General features: G+C 41.0%; 1 pseudogene; it reads left to right on the top strand.

Moving 5' to 3' along the window:
• Positions 1–5985: 5985 nt before the first annotated feature.
• Positions 5986–7581, top strand: LOC105999716 (annotated as a pseudogene).
• The last annotated feature ends 13358 nt before the right edge of the window (positions 7582–20939 follow it).

Raw genomic sequence — 20939 nt, 5'->3', positions numbered from 1 at the left:
AATGGTGAAAAACTAAAGCAGTTTCCTCTAAACTCAGGAATGAGAAAAGGGTGTCCACTCTCTCCACTTCTCTTAAATTTAGTATTAGAATGCCTAGCTACAGCAATAAGACAAGATGCAAACATAAAGGGAATCCAAATAGGGAAAGATGAAGTAAAACTCTCCCTCTTTGCAGGTGACATGATCTTGTATTTAAAGAGTCCCATGGACTCCATTCTCAAATTACTCAAGCTGATTGGAAACTTCGGCAAAGTAGCAGGGAATAAAAATAACCCTGGAGAGCCAGGCGCTGGTGGCTCACGCCTGTAATCCTAGCTACTCAGGAGGCTGAAATCTGAGGATCTCAGTTCAAAGCCAGCCAGGGGAAGAAAGTCTGTGGAACTATTATCTCCAATAAACCACCAGAAAACCAGAAATGGTGCTGTGGTTCAGGTGGTAGAGCACTTGCCTTGAGCTGAAAAGCTGAGGGACAGTGCTCAGGCCCAGAATTCAAGCCCCACGACCGACCAAAAACAAAACAAAACAAAACAAAAACCTCAAAAACCAAAGGCTTTTCTGTATGCCAACAATGAGAAGAGCACTGCTGAAATCAGGAAAGCAACTCCATTGGTAATAGCCCCACAAAAAATAAAATACCGCCGGGCGCTGGTGGCTCACGCCTGTATCCTAGCTACTCAGGAGGCTGAAATCTGAGGATCAAGGTTCAAAGCCAGCCCAGGCAGGAAAGTCTGTGAGACTCTTATCTCCAATAAACCACTAGAAAAGCGGAATTGGCGCTGTGGCTGAAGCGGTAGAGCTCTATCGCCTTGAGCTGAAAACCTCAATGACAGCGCCCAAGCCCAGAGTTCAAGCCCCATGACTGAAAAAAAAAAAAACACCTAGGAATTAACTTAACCAAAGAAGTGAAGGACCTCTATGATGAAAACTTTAAAAACCTGAAAAAGGAAATCAGAATGGAACCTAGAAAGTGAAAAAACCTCCCATGCTCCTGGATTGGAAGGATCAACATTGTGAAAATGGTAGTACTTCCCAAGGCTGTCTACAAATTCAATGCTATACCTATCAATATTCCAACCTCATTGTTTAAGGAAATAGAAGAGGGAATCCAAAAATTCATATGGAACAATAAAAGACCCTGAATAGCAAAAATGATCCTTAACAGTGCTGGAGGAATATCAATACCAAATTTCAAACTCTACTACAAAGCCATAGTAATCAAAACAGCTTGGTACTGGCACAAGAACAGACCTGAGGACCAGTGGAATAGAATTGAAATCCCAGAAATGAACCCACAGACCTATAGTCACCTCGTCTTCTATAAGGGAGCTTAAAAAATAGAATGGAAGAAAGCCAGCCTCTTCAGTAAATGGTGCTGGCAAAATTGGTTAATCACCTGTAGAAAACTAAAGCTAAATCCTTATATATCACCCTGCATAAGAATCAACTCCAAATGGATCAAAGACCTCAGAGTTAAAACAGATACTCTGAAAATATTACAGGATGGAATAGGAGAAACCACAGGTAGATCTCCTACGCACAGGCTGAAATTTTCTTAATAGAGACCCAGAAACACAACAAATCAAAGAAAGGTTGGGCAAAGGGGATGCATGAAGCTGCAGAGCTTCTGCATGGCAAAGGACATAGCTAGCAAGATCAATAGAAAGACCACAAACTTGGAGAAGATCTTCAGTAGCCATACAATGGACAAGGGTCTCATATGTAAAATATACTTGGAACTCCAAAAATTAAATCCCCCAACAACAAATCCTCAAAGAAACAACTGCCCAATAAATAAGTGGGCTAAAGACCTAAAGAGAAACTTCTCTGAAGAGGAAATAAGAATGGCCAATAGACACATGTAGAAATGTTCAACATCTCTAGCCATAAAAGAAATACAAATCAAAACAACATTGAGATACCACCTCACTCCAGTTAGAATGGCTATAACCAAGAACTCTAATAACAACAGATACTGGAGGGGATGTGGCCAGAAGGGAACCTTACTGCCTTGTTGGTGGGAGTGTAAACTTGTTCAACCATTTTGGAAAGTAGGATGGAGGTTCCTCAAAAGACTTCACATAGAGCTCCCCTATGACCCAGGAATCCCATTTTTGGGCATTTACCGGAATGATCACAAAGAAGACCATACTAAAGCTCTAGCACAACTATGTTTATTGCAGCATTATTTACCATAGCTAAGATAGGGAACCAACCCAGATGTCCCTCAGTAGATGAATGGATCAAGAAAATGTGGTATATATACACAATGGAATTCTATGCCTCCATCAGAAAGAATGACATTGCCCCATTTGTTAAGAAATGGAAAGCGTTGGAAAAAGTTATATTAAGTGAAGTAAGCCAGGCCCAAAGAAACATAGGTCCCACGGTTTCCCTAATTTGCAATAACTAGTATATGTCTGGGACAAGCAGAAAAGATCAAAAGCTATGTACATGTGACTAGATAAGATGATGTTAAGCAAAATGAACTCCCAGATAGGGACACAAGTGTTTTTTTTTTCTTTCTTGCTATTGTTTCTAATGTATTTATAAGGTACCATGTGATTTTTTTGTTGCTGTGTATGGTCTTCCCCCACAGTGTAATCCCTGTTTTCACTGTATGAAGTTGGTATAATTTGGAGAGGGAAAGGGAAAAAACAAACAGTTTAAATAGGCATACAGGTTGACCCATTACAACAATGAGATGTACAAGGCGCTATGTCGAAAAATGAACTTCACAATTTAGGTGGGGTGGGGGGTAGGTGGGGGGCTGAGGGGTGGGTAGTGTAGTTGAGGAGGTGGGAGGGAAGGGATGGTAGGGGAAAAACAAAGAAGGAGGCAACAATGCTGGATAAGAAATGTACTCATGGGCTGGGAAGGTGGCTCAGTGGTAGAGCGCTTGCCTTGCATGCATGAGGCCCTGGGTTCCATTCCTCAGCACCACATAAGCAAAACAGAAAGAAGCTGGAAGTGGCGCTGTGGCTCAAGTGGTAGAGCACTAGCCTTGAGCTGAAGAGCTTAGGGACAGTGCCCAGGCCCAGAGTTCAGGCCCCACGACCGGACCCCCCCCCAAAAAAGAAATATACTCATTACCTTGCTCATGTAACTGTAACCCCTCTGTACACTATTTTCACAATAAAAACTTAATTTAAGAAGAAATTAAGATAACAATTTTTAACAAATTATTAATAAAAAATTATTCTTCCTTCAAAAATATTCAGTGGTGTTGACTTTGTACTTTTCAGAGTGCAGCAGTCTCTTTCATGCCCCCAAAGAGTATTTATTTCTAAGTATTTGAACATTATCCGGTCACTTTAAAATAGCCACTGATATTTATTAACAGAATGTTAGATATTTTATAGAATGACATTTTTGTTTTTCTGTGTAAACAGGATATTATTCTGTTTACATATTATTACACAGAATGTTATTCTGTATAAACAGCCTTAGCAATATAACTTAGCAAGTATTTCTTGAATTGTTTTCAATGTTCAAAATGTGATTCAGTGTATTATTTCAGAATAACACTTTTTTTTATTTTGGTCCTGGGGCTTGAACTCAGGAATTGGGTGCTGTTCCTGAGCCTCTTTGTGCTGAAGGCTAGTATTCTACCACTTGATCCATAGAGCCACTTCTGGCTTTTTTGAGTAGTTTATTGGAGTTAAGTGTCTCAAAGGGACTTTTTCTACCTGGGCTGACTTTGAACCATGATCCTCAAGATCTCAGGTTCCTGATTTTCTAACTGGGCTGACTTTGAACCGTTAGCCTCAAGATCTCAGGTTCCTGAGTACCTAGGATTATAGGCATGAGGCACTGGCATTTATTTTATTTTAGTTTTTATTGCCAAGGTGATGTACAGAGGGGTTACAGTTTCATAAATAAGATAATGAGAACATTTCTTGTCAAGCTTGTGACATACGACATCTACTTAAAAATTGTTTTTATAAAACAAACCTAAAATCATATAGTTGTAGTTGTAGCTACATGGACTTATCTGTGTCTCTGTGTATGACATTTGAGTTAACAATGGAATATAAATAAAACTTTCATACTACACAGGAGATAAATTTTGATACAGAGATTTAGATTTCTGATAAGCTTTCTGTGGTTGGTTAGATGTGGGTCCAGTGTTCATTGTTGTTTTGTGCAGGTACTGTGGCTTGAATTCTGGGCTTGGGTATTGTCTCTTCATTTTGTGTTTAAGACTGATGTTCTACCATTAGAACTACAGCTCCACTTCTGGTTCTTTTTAATGATTAAGTAGAGATAAGACTCCCATGGCTCTACTGCCTGGACTGGCTTCAAACCGTGATCCTCAGATCTCAGCCTCCTGAGTAGCTAGGATTACAGGTATAAGCCAGCAGTGTCTGGATTGGTCACATATATTTTAACAGTCAGTACTGTTAATGAGTAAAGAGAATATAATGTCAGTACCTGACCTACTTTTATACTAATGTAATAAACCTAGTCATACTAATCAATATGTTTGCTTTTCAAAACAAGTAACTACATTTAAGTTGTTTTAGTCCCAGGCTTGTCAGGAGTCAATGGCTCACTCCTGTAATCCTAGCTATTCAAGAGGCTGACCTATAAGGATGGCGATTCTAAGACAGCTCAGGTAGGCAGACCCATTTCCAATTAACCAGCACAAAGCCAGAAGTAGAATTGTGACTCAAGTGGTGGAGTGCCAGCCTTGAGCAAGAAGAAATATAGCCTTTACATTCAGTTGTCTATTAGCTTGACTCTGACACTGTGCTGTTTTTTTTTTTATATTGTGAGAATTCAAAGCCATATGAGCTTGAAACAATTCTCAAATGTAGTCCCAGTTCTCATTTAGACTGGGAATAACCATTTAGACTTAGACAATGTAATTTCATAAGAAACACTATATAAAATAGCAACATAATTTGTATGGAATTATAAAGAGGTCAATTAATCTTTTTGGATGTCTTCCAAAATTAATTAATAAAATCAACACATTCCCAATAAGAATTTAAAGAGGTTTTCTTCCCCTCCCTCCCTCCCTCCCTCCCTCCTTCCTTCCCTCCCTTCCTTCCTTCCTTCCTTCCTTCCTTCCTTCCTTCCTTCCTTCCTTCCTTCCTTCCTTCCTTCTCTTGCTTTCTTGCTTTTTCTCTTATAGCAACAGACAAGATGACTGAAAATTCTGAGGAAGTATAATGAATGTACACAAGAGGAGACTCCTTTTTGAACTCAGTGCTTCAGATTCTTGCCTAGCTTTTCCACTCACAACTGGTACTCTACTACTTGAACCACACCTCCAGCCTGGCATTCTGCTTGTTAGTTGGAGATACAGTTACATGACCTCTTCTATCTAAGATGGCTTTGAACTGTGATCTCAGCCTCCTGAGTAGCTGGATTACAAGTGTGAGTCACCAGCGCCCAGCTGACTCTTTCCTTCTTACCATACATGAATAACATGCTAAAAAGAGAAAGAAGTCCTCTGGAAACTCCTGGTACAGGCTGTCTTTCCACTCTCACCAACAGAGGCACAGAGAAAATTCTAATTTAGAAACACTGATGTGATATTTCTTGCATTCCTTTATTATGAGAGAAAAAATGTATTGCTATTTAAAATGTATTTATTGCTGTTTAAAAATGTATTTAAAATGTATTGCTGTTTAATCTTACACCTCTATACATGGTTCTTTTCCAATGACAGAAAGAGAAGCTAAGATATAGAGAAAATAATTGATATTTGGTGAGCTAGCGTAAAAGAGGAACCAGAAATGCAGAACTCTTGGTATTGTGAGGAAAGATTTCTCTCTAGGCGAGCGATATAAAAATCAATCCAGGGCGGAGCGGCGGCTGGGGCTCTAAGGAGAAGCGGGGGCCGCGGGGACCAGCATGCCGGGCGCGCGCGCGGAGCCAGCCCCTTGGAGGGAGGCGCGGCGCCAGGCCGCCCGTGACGCGCCCCTGCCGGGCCCGCTGGTGCCGATCCTGAGGCGGCCGCGGCCCCGCTGCGCGGAGATGAGCAGGTCCGCAGCGCTGCTGCTCTGCTTGCTGGGGTGCCACGTCCGGAAGGCGGTGACCAAGACGCTGCGAGAGCCCCGCGCGAGAGCCCAAGAGGTGATACTGAAGGTCCACATTAGTGACGCCAGCACCCACCAGCCCATTGCCGATGCGTTCATTGAGATGTTTGCCAACCAGGTCTCCATAGCCTCGGGCACAGCGGGAACAGAGGCACCACCTTCATCAAGTTCCAGTGTATCAGCTGATTGTCACCAACAGGAGGCATGCTGATGTGCCAAAGTCGGCCCCATGGAAGCCTCTCTGGTTACCTGTATTTTCTTCACTGAGCCTCGGCCTGCTTCCAGAAAGGTCTGCTACTCTGATGGTCTATGATGATATTTTCCAAATAGTATCAGGATTCCAAGGCGCCCGGCCATAGCCTCGCGTCCATTTCCAGAGGAGAGCCCTGAGGTTGCCCGAGAATGCCAGCTACAGTGACTTGATGGCCTCCTCACAGCCGCCAGCTCCCCCTCCGAGGTGGACAGCTTTCCCTGTTTGAGAGTATTGGACGGAAATGGAACAGGAAACAGCATCAGGTATGATCTGACCCCGGTCTCGGCCGTCGGTGTGCACCTGCTCAGCAGTAACGGGACTCCAGTGCTGGTGGACGGCCCCATCTATGTCTCCGTGCCTTTGACCATGCAGAGCAGTCTGAGGCACAATGCTTATGTTGCAACATGGCGTTTTGATCAGAAGCTGGGAACGTGGCTGAAGAGCAGCCTAGGGCTGGTGCACCAAGAAGGCCACCAGCTGGCGTGGATGTACATTGTTCCCCAGCTGGGATACTGGGTAGCAGTAGTCTCCCCCCATCCCAGGGCCCGTCACCACACAAGACATTACCACATACCACACAGTGTTTCTTTTGGCCATTCTAGGAGGAATGGCTTTCATTCTTTTGGTTTTGCTGTGTCTCCTTTTATACTATTGCAGGAGGAAGTGCTTGAAGCCCTGGCAGCATCACAGAAAACTACAACTTCCTGCAACCCTTGAGAGTTCCAAAAGGGACCAGTCAACATCCATGACCCACATCAACTTATTGTTTTCTCCATGGGCATCAGAGTTTCCAGTTTCCACTGGCTGTCTCCAGTCATGGCTCCCCAGAGGCTCCAGGGACAAAGGAGCTGCTGGGTGGGGCCCGTTTAGAAATGATATTCCCCAATGGAGAGGGACACCTGCATATACCCATGCTGAAACTCTCCTATAGTACCTCACAAGAATTTAGCTCACAAGAGGAACTGCTCTCCCATAAAGAAGAGGATAAAAGCCAAGCATCCTTTGATAACCTGATGCCAAGTGGGATGCTAGGGAAAGATTATCACAAATCCGTAGAGATTTTTTCCTTAAAGGTCAGAAAAATCTCTGGAAAGAGAAGGCTACCAGTCTTCTGGCAACCTCCCCAAGAGGTCATCTGGGACTCCTTTGAGAGGTCATCTGGGATCTTCTTGGGAGGTCATCTGTTACTTCCCTGAGAAGTCATCTAAGATCTCCTCAAGGGGTCATCTGGGATATGTGGCTTATCTTCTGAGAAATATTGAAAGGAACTTAGGACTCTGAAATCCAACCTTGTTGAACTTAAACATCAGCTCTCTGAACTTAACAAAAAATGTGGTGAAGAAAAAATTCATGCACTCCTGTCTGAAAACTTGGCTTGAAAAAGACTGAACCTCCAGTATGTGCCAGTCAAAACCCATGAAGAGGTTAAAAATGCACCAACAGCAAGTTGGAGAAAACTAAGAGAATTATTGGACATGAAGACAAGATTTGAGATACAAATCAGGAACTTGTAAAAGTTGTAAAAGTTCCTGATTTATGAGAAGATGAGAATGAAATCCTCAAAAGAAACCTGGAAGACACTCAGAATCAAATAAAAGCCAAGTACCTCAGCCTGGGTGAACACAAGACCAAGTCGGGGAGGCACAGGTCAGAGGCTGAAGGAAGCTCAGGATGCCAATGCTGCCATCCTTGCTGACTACAAACAAGGCTAGGAGGAGCTCCTGATGCTGAATGCAGAAATCAAGGCCCAGAGGAAGGTGCTGGACATGATATAAGGATGTATTAGGCTGAAGTACATGCCGATTATCAGCTTTGAAGAGTGTGAGCAGAAATTCAAAGCAACAGAGAAAGAACTGAAAGAGCAATTAGTGGAGCAGACACAGAAGTTCCATGTTAGAGAAGAAGAGGCCAAGAAAAGCAAGCAGGAAAACAACAAGCTCAAGGAAATTGTCACTCTTCAGAAAGAGTTAATGGACACACATGCTCTGATGGGGAATGCCTGGGAAATGGAAAGAGTATTAGGCAGAAAAACAGAAAAGCCAAACAAATAGTTGAAAGATCTGTTACAAAAATACACCAAAGTGAAGAAGAAGAAAGAGAAGCTACTAGAGGAAAAGGCCAGACTGCTGAGTTCCTTGCCATACAAAGTCTAAAGCAGAAGCAGCATGTCCCAGTGGAACAGGTGGTGTTGCTGAAAACCTGCTCAAAGCATTGTTATGATATTACAGGAGGAACTGAAGAGCAAGCAAAGGTGCTGAGAAGGAGCAGCAGGCTGCAGCAACAGTTGGACAATTGAAGGAACTCTTCTGTTACTTACCCTAGCAGAACACTTGCAAATTAAGGAGGCCTTTGAGAAAGAGATTGAGGTTATGAAAATGAGCTTGAGAGAAAAAGAGGAGGAAAATGAACGTCTCCAAACTCCAGACTGAGGTTCAGAGTACTAAACAGGTGGTAAAGAAATTAGAGACCCCTGAGGTTCAGGGAAACAACTAAGCTTATTGGGAGGCCACCCTAAAGCCAGTGGAGTGTCTAGAGCTACTAGTCATTAAGATTAAAGGAAGAAGCATGAAAAACAATAGTAAACAGTGTGCAAATGTGGAGACTGCACTTGCAAAAAATGATTATAGGCTCAAGCCTTCTGTTTATATCTGGTTGTCACCCTGGTAAATTGCCCTGGGCCACTAAAACTGTCTTGAAAATGAGTGGGGCCTCAGCCTGCCAAGCTTATGTAATATATGTAGAAAGTTATCAACAGGTAAATGCTGGGAAGCTGGAACATGTGGAGAAGATGGGTAAGTGAGGATCCTCACCTGGTGAATTTTGGGAAGCAGACTTCATGGAGGTAAAGCCTGAAAAGTATGGTTATTGGTATCATTAGTACTAGTGGACACTTTTCAGGCTGGAATGAAGCATTCCTGACAAAAATAGAAACTGCTCAGGCAACAGTTAATTCCTCAATTTGGGTTACCCCTTGCAGTGGGGACCAACAGTGGCATGGCTTTCAAGGCCCAAGTTACTCAATTATTAGCTAAGGCCCTATGAATAAATTAGAAGTTGCATTGTATTTATATACCTCAGAGTTGAGGACAAGTGGAAAGAATGAATAGGACATTAAAGGAAACTTTAATTGCAGAGACTGGCCATGACTGGGTAAGTCTTGTCCCCTTCACTGTCCTCTGAGCAAGATGCACCCCTTATGTTCAGGGATTCGCTCTCTTAGAAATAATATATGGCAGACCAATGCTTTGATTCCTAAACTTGGGGAAGCTACATTAACAGAAATGTCTAACCACAATCTTGTACAGTCATTGCAGGCTTTGCAACATATTCTTTTATATGCCTATCCTTTGGTAGCCAAGGCCCACTGACCTTCTGAGAACAACTCCACCCACTCTTTCTCACCTGAACAGCTGGTGTGGGTAAAAAGGCATCATGCTCCTGAATTGGATCCCACGTGGCAAGGACCTTATTTGGTAGTGCTAACTACACCATCGGTTATTAAAGTTGCAAGAAACAGCACTGGATCCAACATGCTCAAGTGAAACAGACAGTGGGACAGTATACAAAGAAGGCTGCAAGATGGACTGTTCAGAGACACTCAGAGGATCTCTTGAGGATAAGACTTAGCAAGTGTTAATTAGTTTGTTTCTATGCTTATCCTTCTCTGTTATCTCTTAAATTTACATTTTAAGCCTGTTCAATGTGTGTATGGAGGGGAGTGGGGGGTTAGGATTTGATTGGACATGAAAACCAGTGAGGAATGTAAGAACCAGCAGGGCAGGAAGACCAGCTGACATCACTGGCCCTTGGGCCAGTCCACTGGATGGGGTGGGGCAGTGAGTGCCTTGGGACAGGGGCATGAGTGGCATGAGTGGCTCTTGGAGCTCTTGGAGTGGGGGAGGGGCGCAGCCTATATATTGGGTGTGTTTTCCAAGAAGTGGGGGTGGAGAGAAAGACTGCAAGAGGCAACCACTGGAGTAGAGTAGGGAAGGCCTGTGGAGAGGCCTGAGGAGAGGCCTGCAGAGAGGCGACAGGCCTCTGGAGAGGCCTGAGAGGAGGGTGAGGCCTGCAAAGAGTCCTGTGGAGAGGCCTGTGGTTGGCAGAGAGGCCTGGTAATTTTGTGGGCCAAAAGTTTGGAAATACTGAGCACTATCTAAAAACTTTGTATGTGTGGCTTTCCCCTTATTTTTAGAGGGAGATAGACTCATAAGTCTGTTTTAGAAACAGTGAATATAAAATTCTTATGTGAAGATCTGTGTACCATTGGTTGGTAGGCATTAGATGTAACAAGTAAGTCATAGGACTCAAATGTGCTAAATTTTGAGCAAAAATCCTAGGCTCCTTTAGTGAAATCAGGAACACAGCTATGCCTTTTTTCTTAATAAATGTGAAGTATATGGAAATGTTATTTAACATGTTCACAGATTAAAGGCCTTGTACTATGCCTTTACTGTTCTTTAAAATACTGAAGTTTAAGCACTTTGATAGCCATGTTCCAGTCCCTTTAAGCTTCACTCAGGGGTGGCTAGTTGTCCTAATAATGGTTAAACTGTGTTAGGGATGAGAAGCTGGTATTCAGCCTAGATCTGTTCCACAAGGTTACCACAAGAGCTTCAGTTATTTAATTAACATCAGAAACATACTTCATTACCACGGTGAAGGTCAAATTACTTTTTTATTAGTTAAAGTATTGCCTTACAAGTCAGCATTATGATAGAGCATGAAAATATAGTTGGGCATGGATGCCTGCAATCCTAACTGCTCAGGAGGCTGAGATCTCAGGATTGTGGTTCTAAGCCAGCCCAGGTAGGTAAATCCATCAGATTTTTGTCTCCAATTGACCACCAAAAACCTAGAACCTAGATGTTAAGCGTGCATCAAGTAATCGAGTGCTAATCTTAAGTGCCCAGGCATTGAGTGAAGCCCCAGTAATTGTCACCAGAAAAAATCCAAAGGGAAGAAAGATGAAGCTTTGTGACTCAGCCAAAGCATTTTAAAGGTAGCTCACTTTGTATAAACAGGATGTAAGAGTCTGAATAAGGCCTGTGGTGTATACCCTTGGAAGAAGGTTGATTCCTATCAGATTCTGTCTTCAGCTGCTGGTTTATTCATGTCCCATGGAGAAGACAGTATCTGTGCCCCCAAGCAGCTTACTAAAGTAGTTTTTCAGTCTTCATAGAATGCAGCTTTCCCTCACTATATTGCAGTTCCCTTATTGCAACTTCACTGTATCACAGGCTTAAAAAAAATCCAAATCTGTATTGCAGAGTTTTTTCTATATTGTGGGATTTTGCTGATAAAATTTTGCAGGTTTAAGAGGTTAGAAAGAGGGGCTGGGAATGTGGCCTAGTGGTAGAGTGCTTGCAGAGCACACATGAAGCTCTGGGTTCGAGTCCTCAGTACCACATAAACAGAAAAAACCGGAAGGGGAGCTGTGGCTTAAGTGGTAGAGTGCTAGCCTTGAGCAAAAGAACCAGGGACAGTGCCCCCATGCCCTGAGTTCAAGCCCAGGACTGGCAAAGTAAATAAATAAATAGAAGTGTAGAAAGTGTTTAAGAGCATCGGAAGTGTTTATAAGACTGTGGTAAAGATTAATAAGAGAGTGGGAAAGGTTTTTTTTATTTTTTTAAATATACTTTTTATTGCAAAAATACTGTACAGAGGGGTTACAGCTACATGAGTAAGGTAATGAGTCCATTTCCTATGGAGCATTGTTTTTTTCTTTAAAATTTGCTTTTTAGTTATTTCTTTTTTAAATTTTTTATTATGAAAATACTGTACAGAGGGGTTACAATTACATGGCAAGATAATGAGTACATTTCTTTTTTTTTTCTGTCAGTCCATATTTTAATGCTTTTATGAATCAAGCACCATGCTAGCTGATAGGATTTAACAGCCCACAGTAACTGAGTACTTATTATATACCCAATTATTTTCTTAAACACCGAAGTATATTTGCTTATTGAATCCTGCAACTCTATGAATCACTATTATTATCATTCCCATTTTACAAATGAGGATATTGAAGATCAGAATAATGAGTACATTTCTTATCAAGCATTGTTGCTTCCTCCTTTGTTTCCCCTTCCTATTCCTTCCCATATCCTGCTGCCCCCCATATTCCCCCTCTCCCCCCCCTCCACTCCCGGCCAAAGTTATAAAGTTCATTTTTCGACATAACGACTTGTACATCTCTGTTGCAATGGGTCCACCTGTATCCATATTTAAACGATTTGTTTTTTCCCTTCCCCTCCACAAATTATACCAACATCAAATACAGTGAAAGCAGGGGTTATATCGTGGGGGAGGGACATACAAAGCAACAAAGAAATCATCTTTTTGTTTGTTTGTTTTTTGTTTTTTGGGTCCGGTCATGGGGCCTGAACTCTGGGCCTGGGCACTGTCCCTCAGCTCTTCAGATCAAGGCTAGCACTCTACCACTTGAGCCACAGCACCACTTCCAGCTTTTTTCTTTTTGCTTATGTGGTGCTGAGGAATCGAACCCAGGGCCTCAGGCATGCAAGGCATGCGCTCTACCACTGAGCCACCTTCCCAGACCCAGAAATCATCTTATAAATACATTAGAAACAATTGCACGAAAGTAAAAACATCTGAATACTTATCTTAGGGTTTATTTCACCTAACATCAACATATCTGACCTTTTCTGCTTGTCTCAGACATATACTAGTTATTACAAATAAGGGAAACCATGGGGCCTATGCTTCTTTGGGCCTGGCTTACTTCACTTAGTATAATTTTTTCCAAGTCCTTCCATTTTCTAACAAATGGGGCAATGTCATTCTTTCTGATGGAGGCATAGAATTCCATTGTGTATATATACCACATTTTCTTGATCCATTCATTTATTGAGGGGCATCTGGGTTGGTTCCATATCTTAGCTATGGTAAATAATGCTGCAAGAAACATAGTTGTGCTGATAGCTTTAGTATGGTCTTGTTTGTGATCATTTGGGTAAATGCCCAAAAGTGGGATTGCTGGGTCATAGGGAAACTCTATGTGGAGTCTTTTGAGAAACCTCCATACTACTTTCCAAAGTGGTTGAACAAGTTTACACTCCCACCAACAGTGCAGTAGGGTTCCCTTCTGGCCACATCCCCTCCAACATCTGTTAGAATTCTTTATTATAGCCATTCTAACTGGGGTGAGGTGGTATCTCAATGTTGTTTTGATTTGCATTTCTTTTATGGATAGGGAGGTGGAACATTTCTTCATGTGTCTATTGGCCATTCTTCTTTCCTCTTCAGAGAAGTTTCTCTTTAAGTCTTTAGCCCACTTATTTATTGGGCAGTTGTTTCTTTGAGGATTTGTTGTTGGGGGATTTAATTTTTTGAGTTCCAAGTATATTTTAGATATGAGACCCTTGTCCATTGTATGGCTACTGAAGATCTTCTCCCATTCCGTGGGCTTTCTATTGATCTTGCTAGCTATGTCCTTTGCCATGCAGAAGCTCTGCAGCTTCATGCAATCCCCTTTGTCCAACCTTTCTTTGATTTCTTGTGTTTCTGGATCTCTATTAAGAAAATTTCAGCCTGTGCCTAGGAGATCTACCTGTGGTTTCTCCTATTCCATCCTGTAATATTTTTAGAGTATCTGTTTTAACTCTGAGGTCTTTGATCCATTTGGAGTTGATTCTTATGCAGGGTGATATATAAAGATCTAGCTTTAGTTTTCTACAAGTAATTAACCAATTTTGCCAGCACCATTTACTGAAGAGGCTGGCTTTCTTCCATTCTATTTTTTTAGCTCCCTTATCAAATATTAGATGGCTATAGGTCTGTGGGTTCATTTCTGGGATTTCAATTCTATTCCATTGGTCCTCAGGTCTGTTCTTGTGCCAGTACCAAGCTGTTTTGATTATTATGGCTTTGTAGTAGAGTTTCAAATTTGGTATTGATATTTCTCCAGAACTGTTCATTCTGTTAAGGATAGTTTTTGCTATTCGGGGTCTTTTATTGTTCCATATGAATTTTTGGATTGCCTCTTCAGAGTGGGAAAGGTTTATAGGAAAGTGGGAAGGGTATATAAAGCCTTAAAATATAAACAGGTATCTACATATATAATAATATGCATTATATATAATAATATATATAATAAAATATAATGCTGCTACTTCACTGCTACTTTCACCTAGTGTAGGGGTTGATCATTGTATACTCAGTTAAAGGAGTTCTTGTTGCATCCGTAAATGTCTGGTGCCTTGTTTGGAGCCCCAGATAGTTTGTTGAGTAGTCTATACCTAAAGGGTTTGTTCAGTATCTTCCAGTTTACTTCCTTGATAGAAACCACCTGAAGTGTACGTTCTTACCTTTCTAGTAGTCTACATACTTTTTGGTGTTACAATTCCATGTTGGACTCCTGGTGGAAAGCAGCAGCTATGTGAAGATGACTTTGTTTTGGTTAAATTCAGTCTTTTTTGTTACTACTACTACTACCACCGCTACTACTACAACTAGTACCAGTATTTTATTATTATTTTTTTATGTGTATGTGTCTTTTTAGCTTTTTCTTTTTTTTCTTTTTTCTCAGTGCTGAGGATCAAACTCAGGGCCCTTTTCATGTTCTTCCACGGAGCTAAATTTTGATTGTTTATAGTCTAACAAAATATCCTTTAATAATGAATTCACAGGAAAGAAAAAAACATTCTAATAAACTATTTTTTCTTTTCACAATGTTTTGAGGGCTTGAACCCAGGTGATTACTTCATAAGTGTTTCATAAAGTGCTCTATAATTGAGCTCTTCCTTTAGTCCATACCAAATCCTATCCCATACCGTACCATAATTTAGACCACTCTTGACCTGTTTACTGTTTCTTTCTTACACAAGACTCAATAGTAACTAGTCCATGGTATTAGAATATTTGTTCTAGTATTTTTTCTTTTGTTTTTCTTCATAAACTATTACTTGAAACCATCCCTTCATTTCTGACTTACCCAGTGTTTCATTTACCAATGGATTCCAGGCTTGCCTGAATGGTACACAAAATAGGGAAGAAGAAGAGGAGACTCATGAATTCCACACTTACCTTCTTTCCTTCTTCCTCTTTCTTTCACACACACACACACACACACACACACACTGTGAACCTATCAGATTGCTTCAGGTCTCAATTCTGTGCTCTGAAGTTGTTTCTTTAGCTCTGTCACAATTCCTTGTTTGTATTTGTTTTTTTTTTCTTTTTTACTTTTCTATCCTAAAATCCTACAGTACCAAGAGTCTCTGCCTTCCAAAATGCTGACTGCTTTTTTTGTGTGTTTTATACTTTGTAGCAGAGTTGTACATGCTAAATAGATACTAGAATAAACTATCCAGAGACTGAACAAACATAAATTGACTTTACTAATATGAGTTGTAAAAGGCATTGGGACTTGATGACAGATTTCTTTAAAACCACTGGCTTCTGTGGGTGGGTGGTAGAGCATTAGACTCCAGCAAAAAAGCTCAAGGACAGCCCCCAGGCCCTGAGTTCAAGCCTGGACCACTAACACAAACAAGAACAAAAACAAAGTAGCACAAACACTGTCTCACAGCTCACTGGCTTCAAATTGTTATCTTCCATTCTCAGCGTTTGAGTAGATAGGATTATAAATGTGGGAAAGTGGCATGCCTATCCATACCAGATTATGACAAAAGAACAAACAAGAAGATAATTGAAAAATCCAGCATAGACAAAAGTGTGACTGTAAATTGAGCACTTACCTATCAGGAACAGGGTTTTGAGTTCAAACCTCGGTACTTGAGAGAGGGAGTAGTAGAGGCAGAAGAGCTAGAGATATAGCTCAAGTAACTGAGCACCTGCTTAGTCTGCACAGACCTTGGTTTCAATACTCAGCACTTTAGTAAAAACAAAAAAAGTATGGTTTCTTCTACATAGTCCAACTTAATTTTGTTTGTTTTTTATTTATTCACAGAGATACAGATACAATACCAGACATTGTCGTGGGTTATTATAAAAACCTGAATACTGGGTGAGTTGTTTTCTTTTGTCATTCACATGGTAAACCAATTTTTTGGAGTATGATGACAATCGACAGACTATATGATGATCTATCAAAACTGTACACAATAATATTCAGTTTGCAACTAAATAGAAAACGATAGAGCAGGTAAAGGAGACTTGGTCATGGTCTACTGTGAATTCAAGGACTGACAGGCACAATGCTGAGAGTATCAATGTGCGGGTATGCGACTCATGAACAGCCGAGGGATGAAAGAATTCTTCTCAGGCCGGGCGTCAGTGGCTCACGCCTGTAATCCTAGCTACTCAGGAGGCTGAGATCTGAGGATCAAGGTTCAAAGCCAGCCCAGGCAGGAAAAGTCCATGAGACTCTTAGCTCCAATAAAAAAAACCACTCAGAAAACTGGAAGTGGTGCTGTGGCTCAAGTGGTAGAGTGCTAGCCTTGAGCTGAAGTGCTGAGGGACAGCACCCAGGCCCAGAATTCAAGTCCCATGACCGACAAAAAAAAAAGAAAAAAAAGAATTCCTCTCAGAAACATGGAGGTAGTCCCAGTGTTCTGTAGATCTCAGTAGATAGGAGAATCATCTACCCTAGACCAATTCTTCATTCTCCAGAACTCAAATACCCTGAAAGGCCGACCATCACATTGGATGGGAGTCCTGCTTCTAGCCTTCTATTCTTCGTCCCAATCTGACAGACATGAAAGACTGTCACGATTAATTTATTAAGGAGGGAATAGAGAAGACATAGGAAGCAGAAAATTAGATAGAAAATTAGATTGAGGGTTGAGTTATTGTGAAGTAAGCTGAATTTAAAATTAGTTCAACAACAATAGGACATTAAACTTTTGTTATGTTTATAAGAATTTATTCTTTTATTTCCATGTGCCAGTCATTGGGCTTGAGATTAGGTTCTGAGCCATATATATTCCTGAGTATGTTTTGCTCAAGTCTAGCACGCTAGCCCCCGACCCACAACTTCACTTCCAGTGTATTTGGTAGCTAGTTAGAGACATGAATCTCATGGACTTTTCTGTCCAATATGGTTAAAAACTATGCTCCTCAGATCTCAATCTCCTGAGAGGCTAGGATTATATCTGTGAGCACAGATATTGGCCTAGTAAGGAACTATTCCCAAATCTTTCCTGAAACCTTTGGTTAGCAGGTATAAAAGTGTGATTTCCCCCTCGAACCCTCATTTTGAGGGAAAGACAAATACTCCTTTTTATATAACTAAATATGTAAAACTTTCAAGTTCTACCAATTTATTGGTTTTAAGAAAATTGTAGCTAAATTGGATGAAAAAGTAAATATAGTTTCCTGACATTTGACTGGGTATAATTTAATCCTTTAGCCTGGAGGAGAATAAAGTAGGAGATCTTGTACTTGAAGATGTCGGTGAAAGGTGAGATGCATTCCTATATGTATATATACATGTACATACACGGGTATTATGTCAGAATTTCTGGGAGATGTCTCAAAAGATTGGGCATTACAGCTTATGTCTGTAGCATTCCCACTTTTCCAAGTTAGGTGAATGAATGAGAAGCCAGTCAGAAGATAGCCTTAGTGGTATTTTAGTGAGCAGTGAGTGAAACTCCTAGAAAGCTATCAAGGTAGCCTGTGTGTGAGACCCCATTTGAATGGACAGTACATGTGTTTTATGACTTTAGTAACAAATTATCACAAACAAAATAGCTCATGCACTTACAAGTTACTCCACAGTCCTAGGGGATAGAAGTCTTATCTCAAAGTGCCTTTTCATACCCCCCTTTCCTATTTGTCCACAATTCTATAATGTGTGGACCCATCCTCTAATTCTCTGCATCATCATCGTCATCATCATCATCACCATTATCATCATTATCACTATTATTATTATTTTGTTCCAGTCTTCAGGCTTGAACTCAGAGCTGGGTACAGACCTTCAGCATATTTTGCTCAAGGCTAGTGTCCTACCCCCTAAGACACAGGTCCACTTCTGTTGTTTTTGTAGTTTGTAGCAGATAAAAGTCTTAGGAGCTGGCTGCTAGTGGCTCATGCTTGTAATCCTAGCTACTCAGGAGGCTGAGATCTGAGGATCATGGTTTTAAGCCAGCTCAGGTAGAAAAGTACGTGAGACTCTTATTTCCAATAAACTACTAGAAAAAGCCAGAAGTAGCTCTGTGGCTCAAGAGGTAGAGGTCTAGCCTGGAGAAAAAGAAGCTCACGGACAGTGTCCAGGCCCTGGTTTCCAACCCCAGGAACGGTGTGTGCACGTGTGTGTACACACTTGTGTGTGCGTGCGCACACATACACACACACCCCACACAAACACACAAGCACACAGTCTCAGGGACTTTCCTCCCTGGGGGCTGACTTCAAACTGAGACAGTCATTTCTCAGCCTCCTGATCATGTGAGCTACATGCACCTGGCCTAGGAAAGAAATAGTCTTAAATCTGCTGTGAAGCATTTCTTTTGCAGGTGTATACATTTACTTTCCCCTAGACACCTCATTTCTCAAGATAACTGGAATGCCCTTTTTCTTATAACTAGGTATATAAAACTTTCAAGTGCTACCAGTTTACTAATTTTGTAGCTACCTTGAGTGAAGAAGTAAGGGTATGAATTTACCTCCTATTTGACTTTGCATAATATAATTTTAATATGGATATAAATGAACCAATGGAACTCCACTGGAAGATGTCAGCAAAAGATACATGCACACACACATATATGTGTGCATATATATGCATATAAATACATAATACATGAATACAAAGATATACAGATATTAAACCAGAATTTCTTGGAACTATATAAAAAGGTGGGCAGTGTATCTTATATCTGTAATAGTCCTCTCTTTTTCAAGTTAGGTGAATGAAGGAGAACCCAGTTAGAAGATGAACTCCTTGCTATTTTAGTGAGCACTGAAGAAAACCCTTAGAAAACTAGCAGCCTTTGAATGAGTAGTATATGTTTTGATTGACTGCAGTAAGATTAGTATAAGAAAAGTACCTTCCAAATGACAATGATTAACATGTTTGCACACTTGTGTGTGTGTGTGTGCGTGTGTGTGTCTGTTAAGACTAAAACTCAGAGCCTTGTGCCTATTTTGCTTTCTTGCTTATGGTTGATGGAACTCTTGAACTACTCTTCAAGTCCAACATTTTGCTGGTTAATTGGAGATGGACTCTCACAGGCAATCCCACTCTTGGTGGTTTCAAATTACTATCCTTGGTCTTAGCCTCTGAGTAGATAGGATTATAGATGTGAGACAGTAGCATGCCCATCCATCCCAGATTATGATGAAAGCACAGACAGGGAGATCGTTGAATAGCAAGTAGAGACAAAACTGTGAGTCTAAATTGAGCGCTTAACTAGAGCAACAGGGTTCCTATACTGCTGAACCCAAACAGGGAGATCATTGAGTAAGCCAGTACAGACAAAAGCATGACTCTAAATTGAGCCCTTAGTGCAAATATGGTGATCTGAGTTCAAACCTCAGTATTTGAGAGAGGTCATGGTGTGGGCAGAAGAGCTGGAAATGTCACTTGCCTAGCATGCACAAAGCCATGGTTGCATTAGTCAGCACTGTAGTAAAAAAGTATGATTTCTTCTACATAGTTCAACTTAATTTTTTGTTTTTCATTTGTTCATAGTGACACAGATACCATACTAGACATTGTCATTGGTTCTGGTAACTTCATGACTACTGGGTGAGTTGTTTTCTTTTGTTGGCTGAATGATAAACTATTTTGTCATGTGATGACAATCCACAGAATGCATAATTTTTTGAAACGATAGAGAAAAATGGTAAAGGATGTCAAAAGACATTTGGCTAGTTCCAGTGCTCTGTAGAGGCCAGGGGATAGGGGATCATTGATCCTGGATTTATGCTTCATTCTCCAGAACTCTGCTACTCTAGAAGGCCAACCATCACATTGGATGGGAGTTCTGCTTTAGCAAGCTGTTCCTGTTCACTACCTGACCAGTAGGAACGTGAAACCACAATCAGTGTTAAGAAGGAATCGAGGGAACATGGGAAGCAGCAAATAAGGTGGTGCATAAGGGTTGAGTCCTGTGAAGTGATTTGAATTTAAAATCCACAACAAATGCCAGTAAACATTTGTTAATGTTTTCTTCATATATATTGTTCTGAGCTCCTGCATAAGAGTCTTCTTTTGCAGGTATAAAATTTTAATTTTTCCAAGAAGGTCTGTTTGAATATCCATTCTTGTGTTGATACTGATCATATACAGATAAGTAGAGTAATGTGGAGACTGAGATTTGGATTTTTTTTTTCAGGAATTTTTGCAACAATATTCTTTTTTTTTCTTTTTTTTAAATTTAATTTTATTTGTGAACATACTGTACAGAGGGGTTACAATTACATGGGCAGGATAATGCGTACATTTCTTATCAAGCATTGCAGCCTCCTCCTTTGTTTACCCTTCACATCCTTTCCCAGCCTCTCCCCTCCCCCCCAATCCCAATCATTCTCCTTCCCCCCGCTTCCCCCCCCACCAGACATTGTAAAGCTCGTTTTGGACATGACAACTTGTACCTCTCATTGTTGTAACAGGTCCACCTGTATCCTTAAACAACTGGTTTTTCCCCATCTCCTCCACAAGTTATACTGACATCAAATATAGTGAAAGCAGGGGTTATACTGTGGGG

The sequence above is a fragment of the Dipodomys ordii genome, unplaced genomic scaffold (genome assembly GCF_000151885.1).
Source record: "Dipodomys ordii isolate 6190 unplaced genomic scaffold, Dord_2.0 Scaffold197, whole genome shotgun sequence".
In the NCBI taxonomy this organism is placed as follows: Eukaryota; Metazoa; Chordata; class Mammalia; order Rodentia; family Heteromyidae; genus Dipodomys; species Dipodomys ordii.
This window is presented reverse-complemented; position numbering and strand designations above follow the sequence as displayed.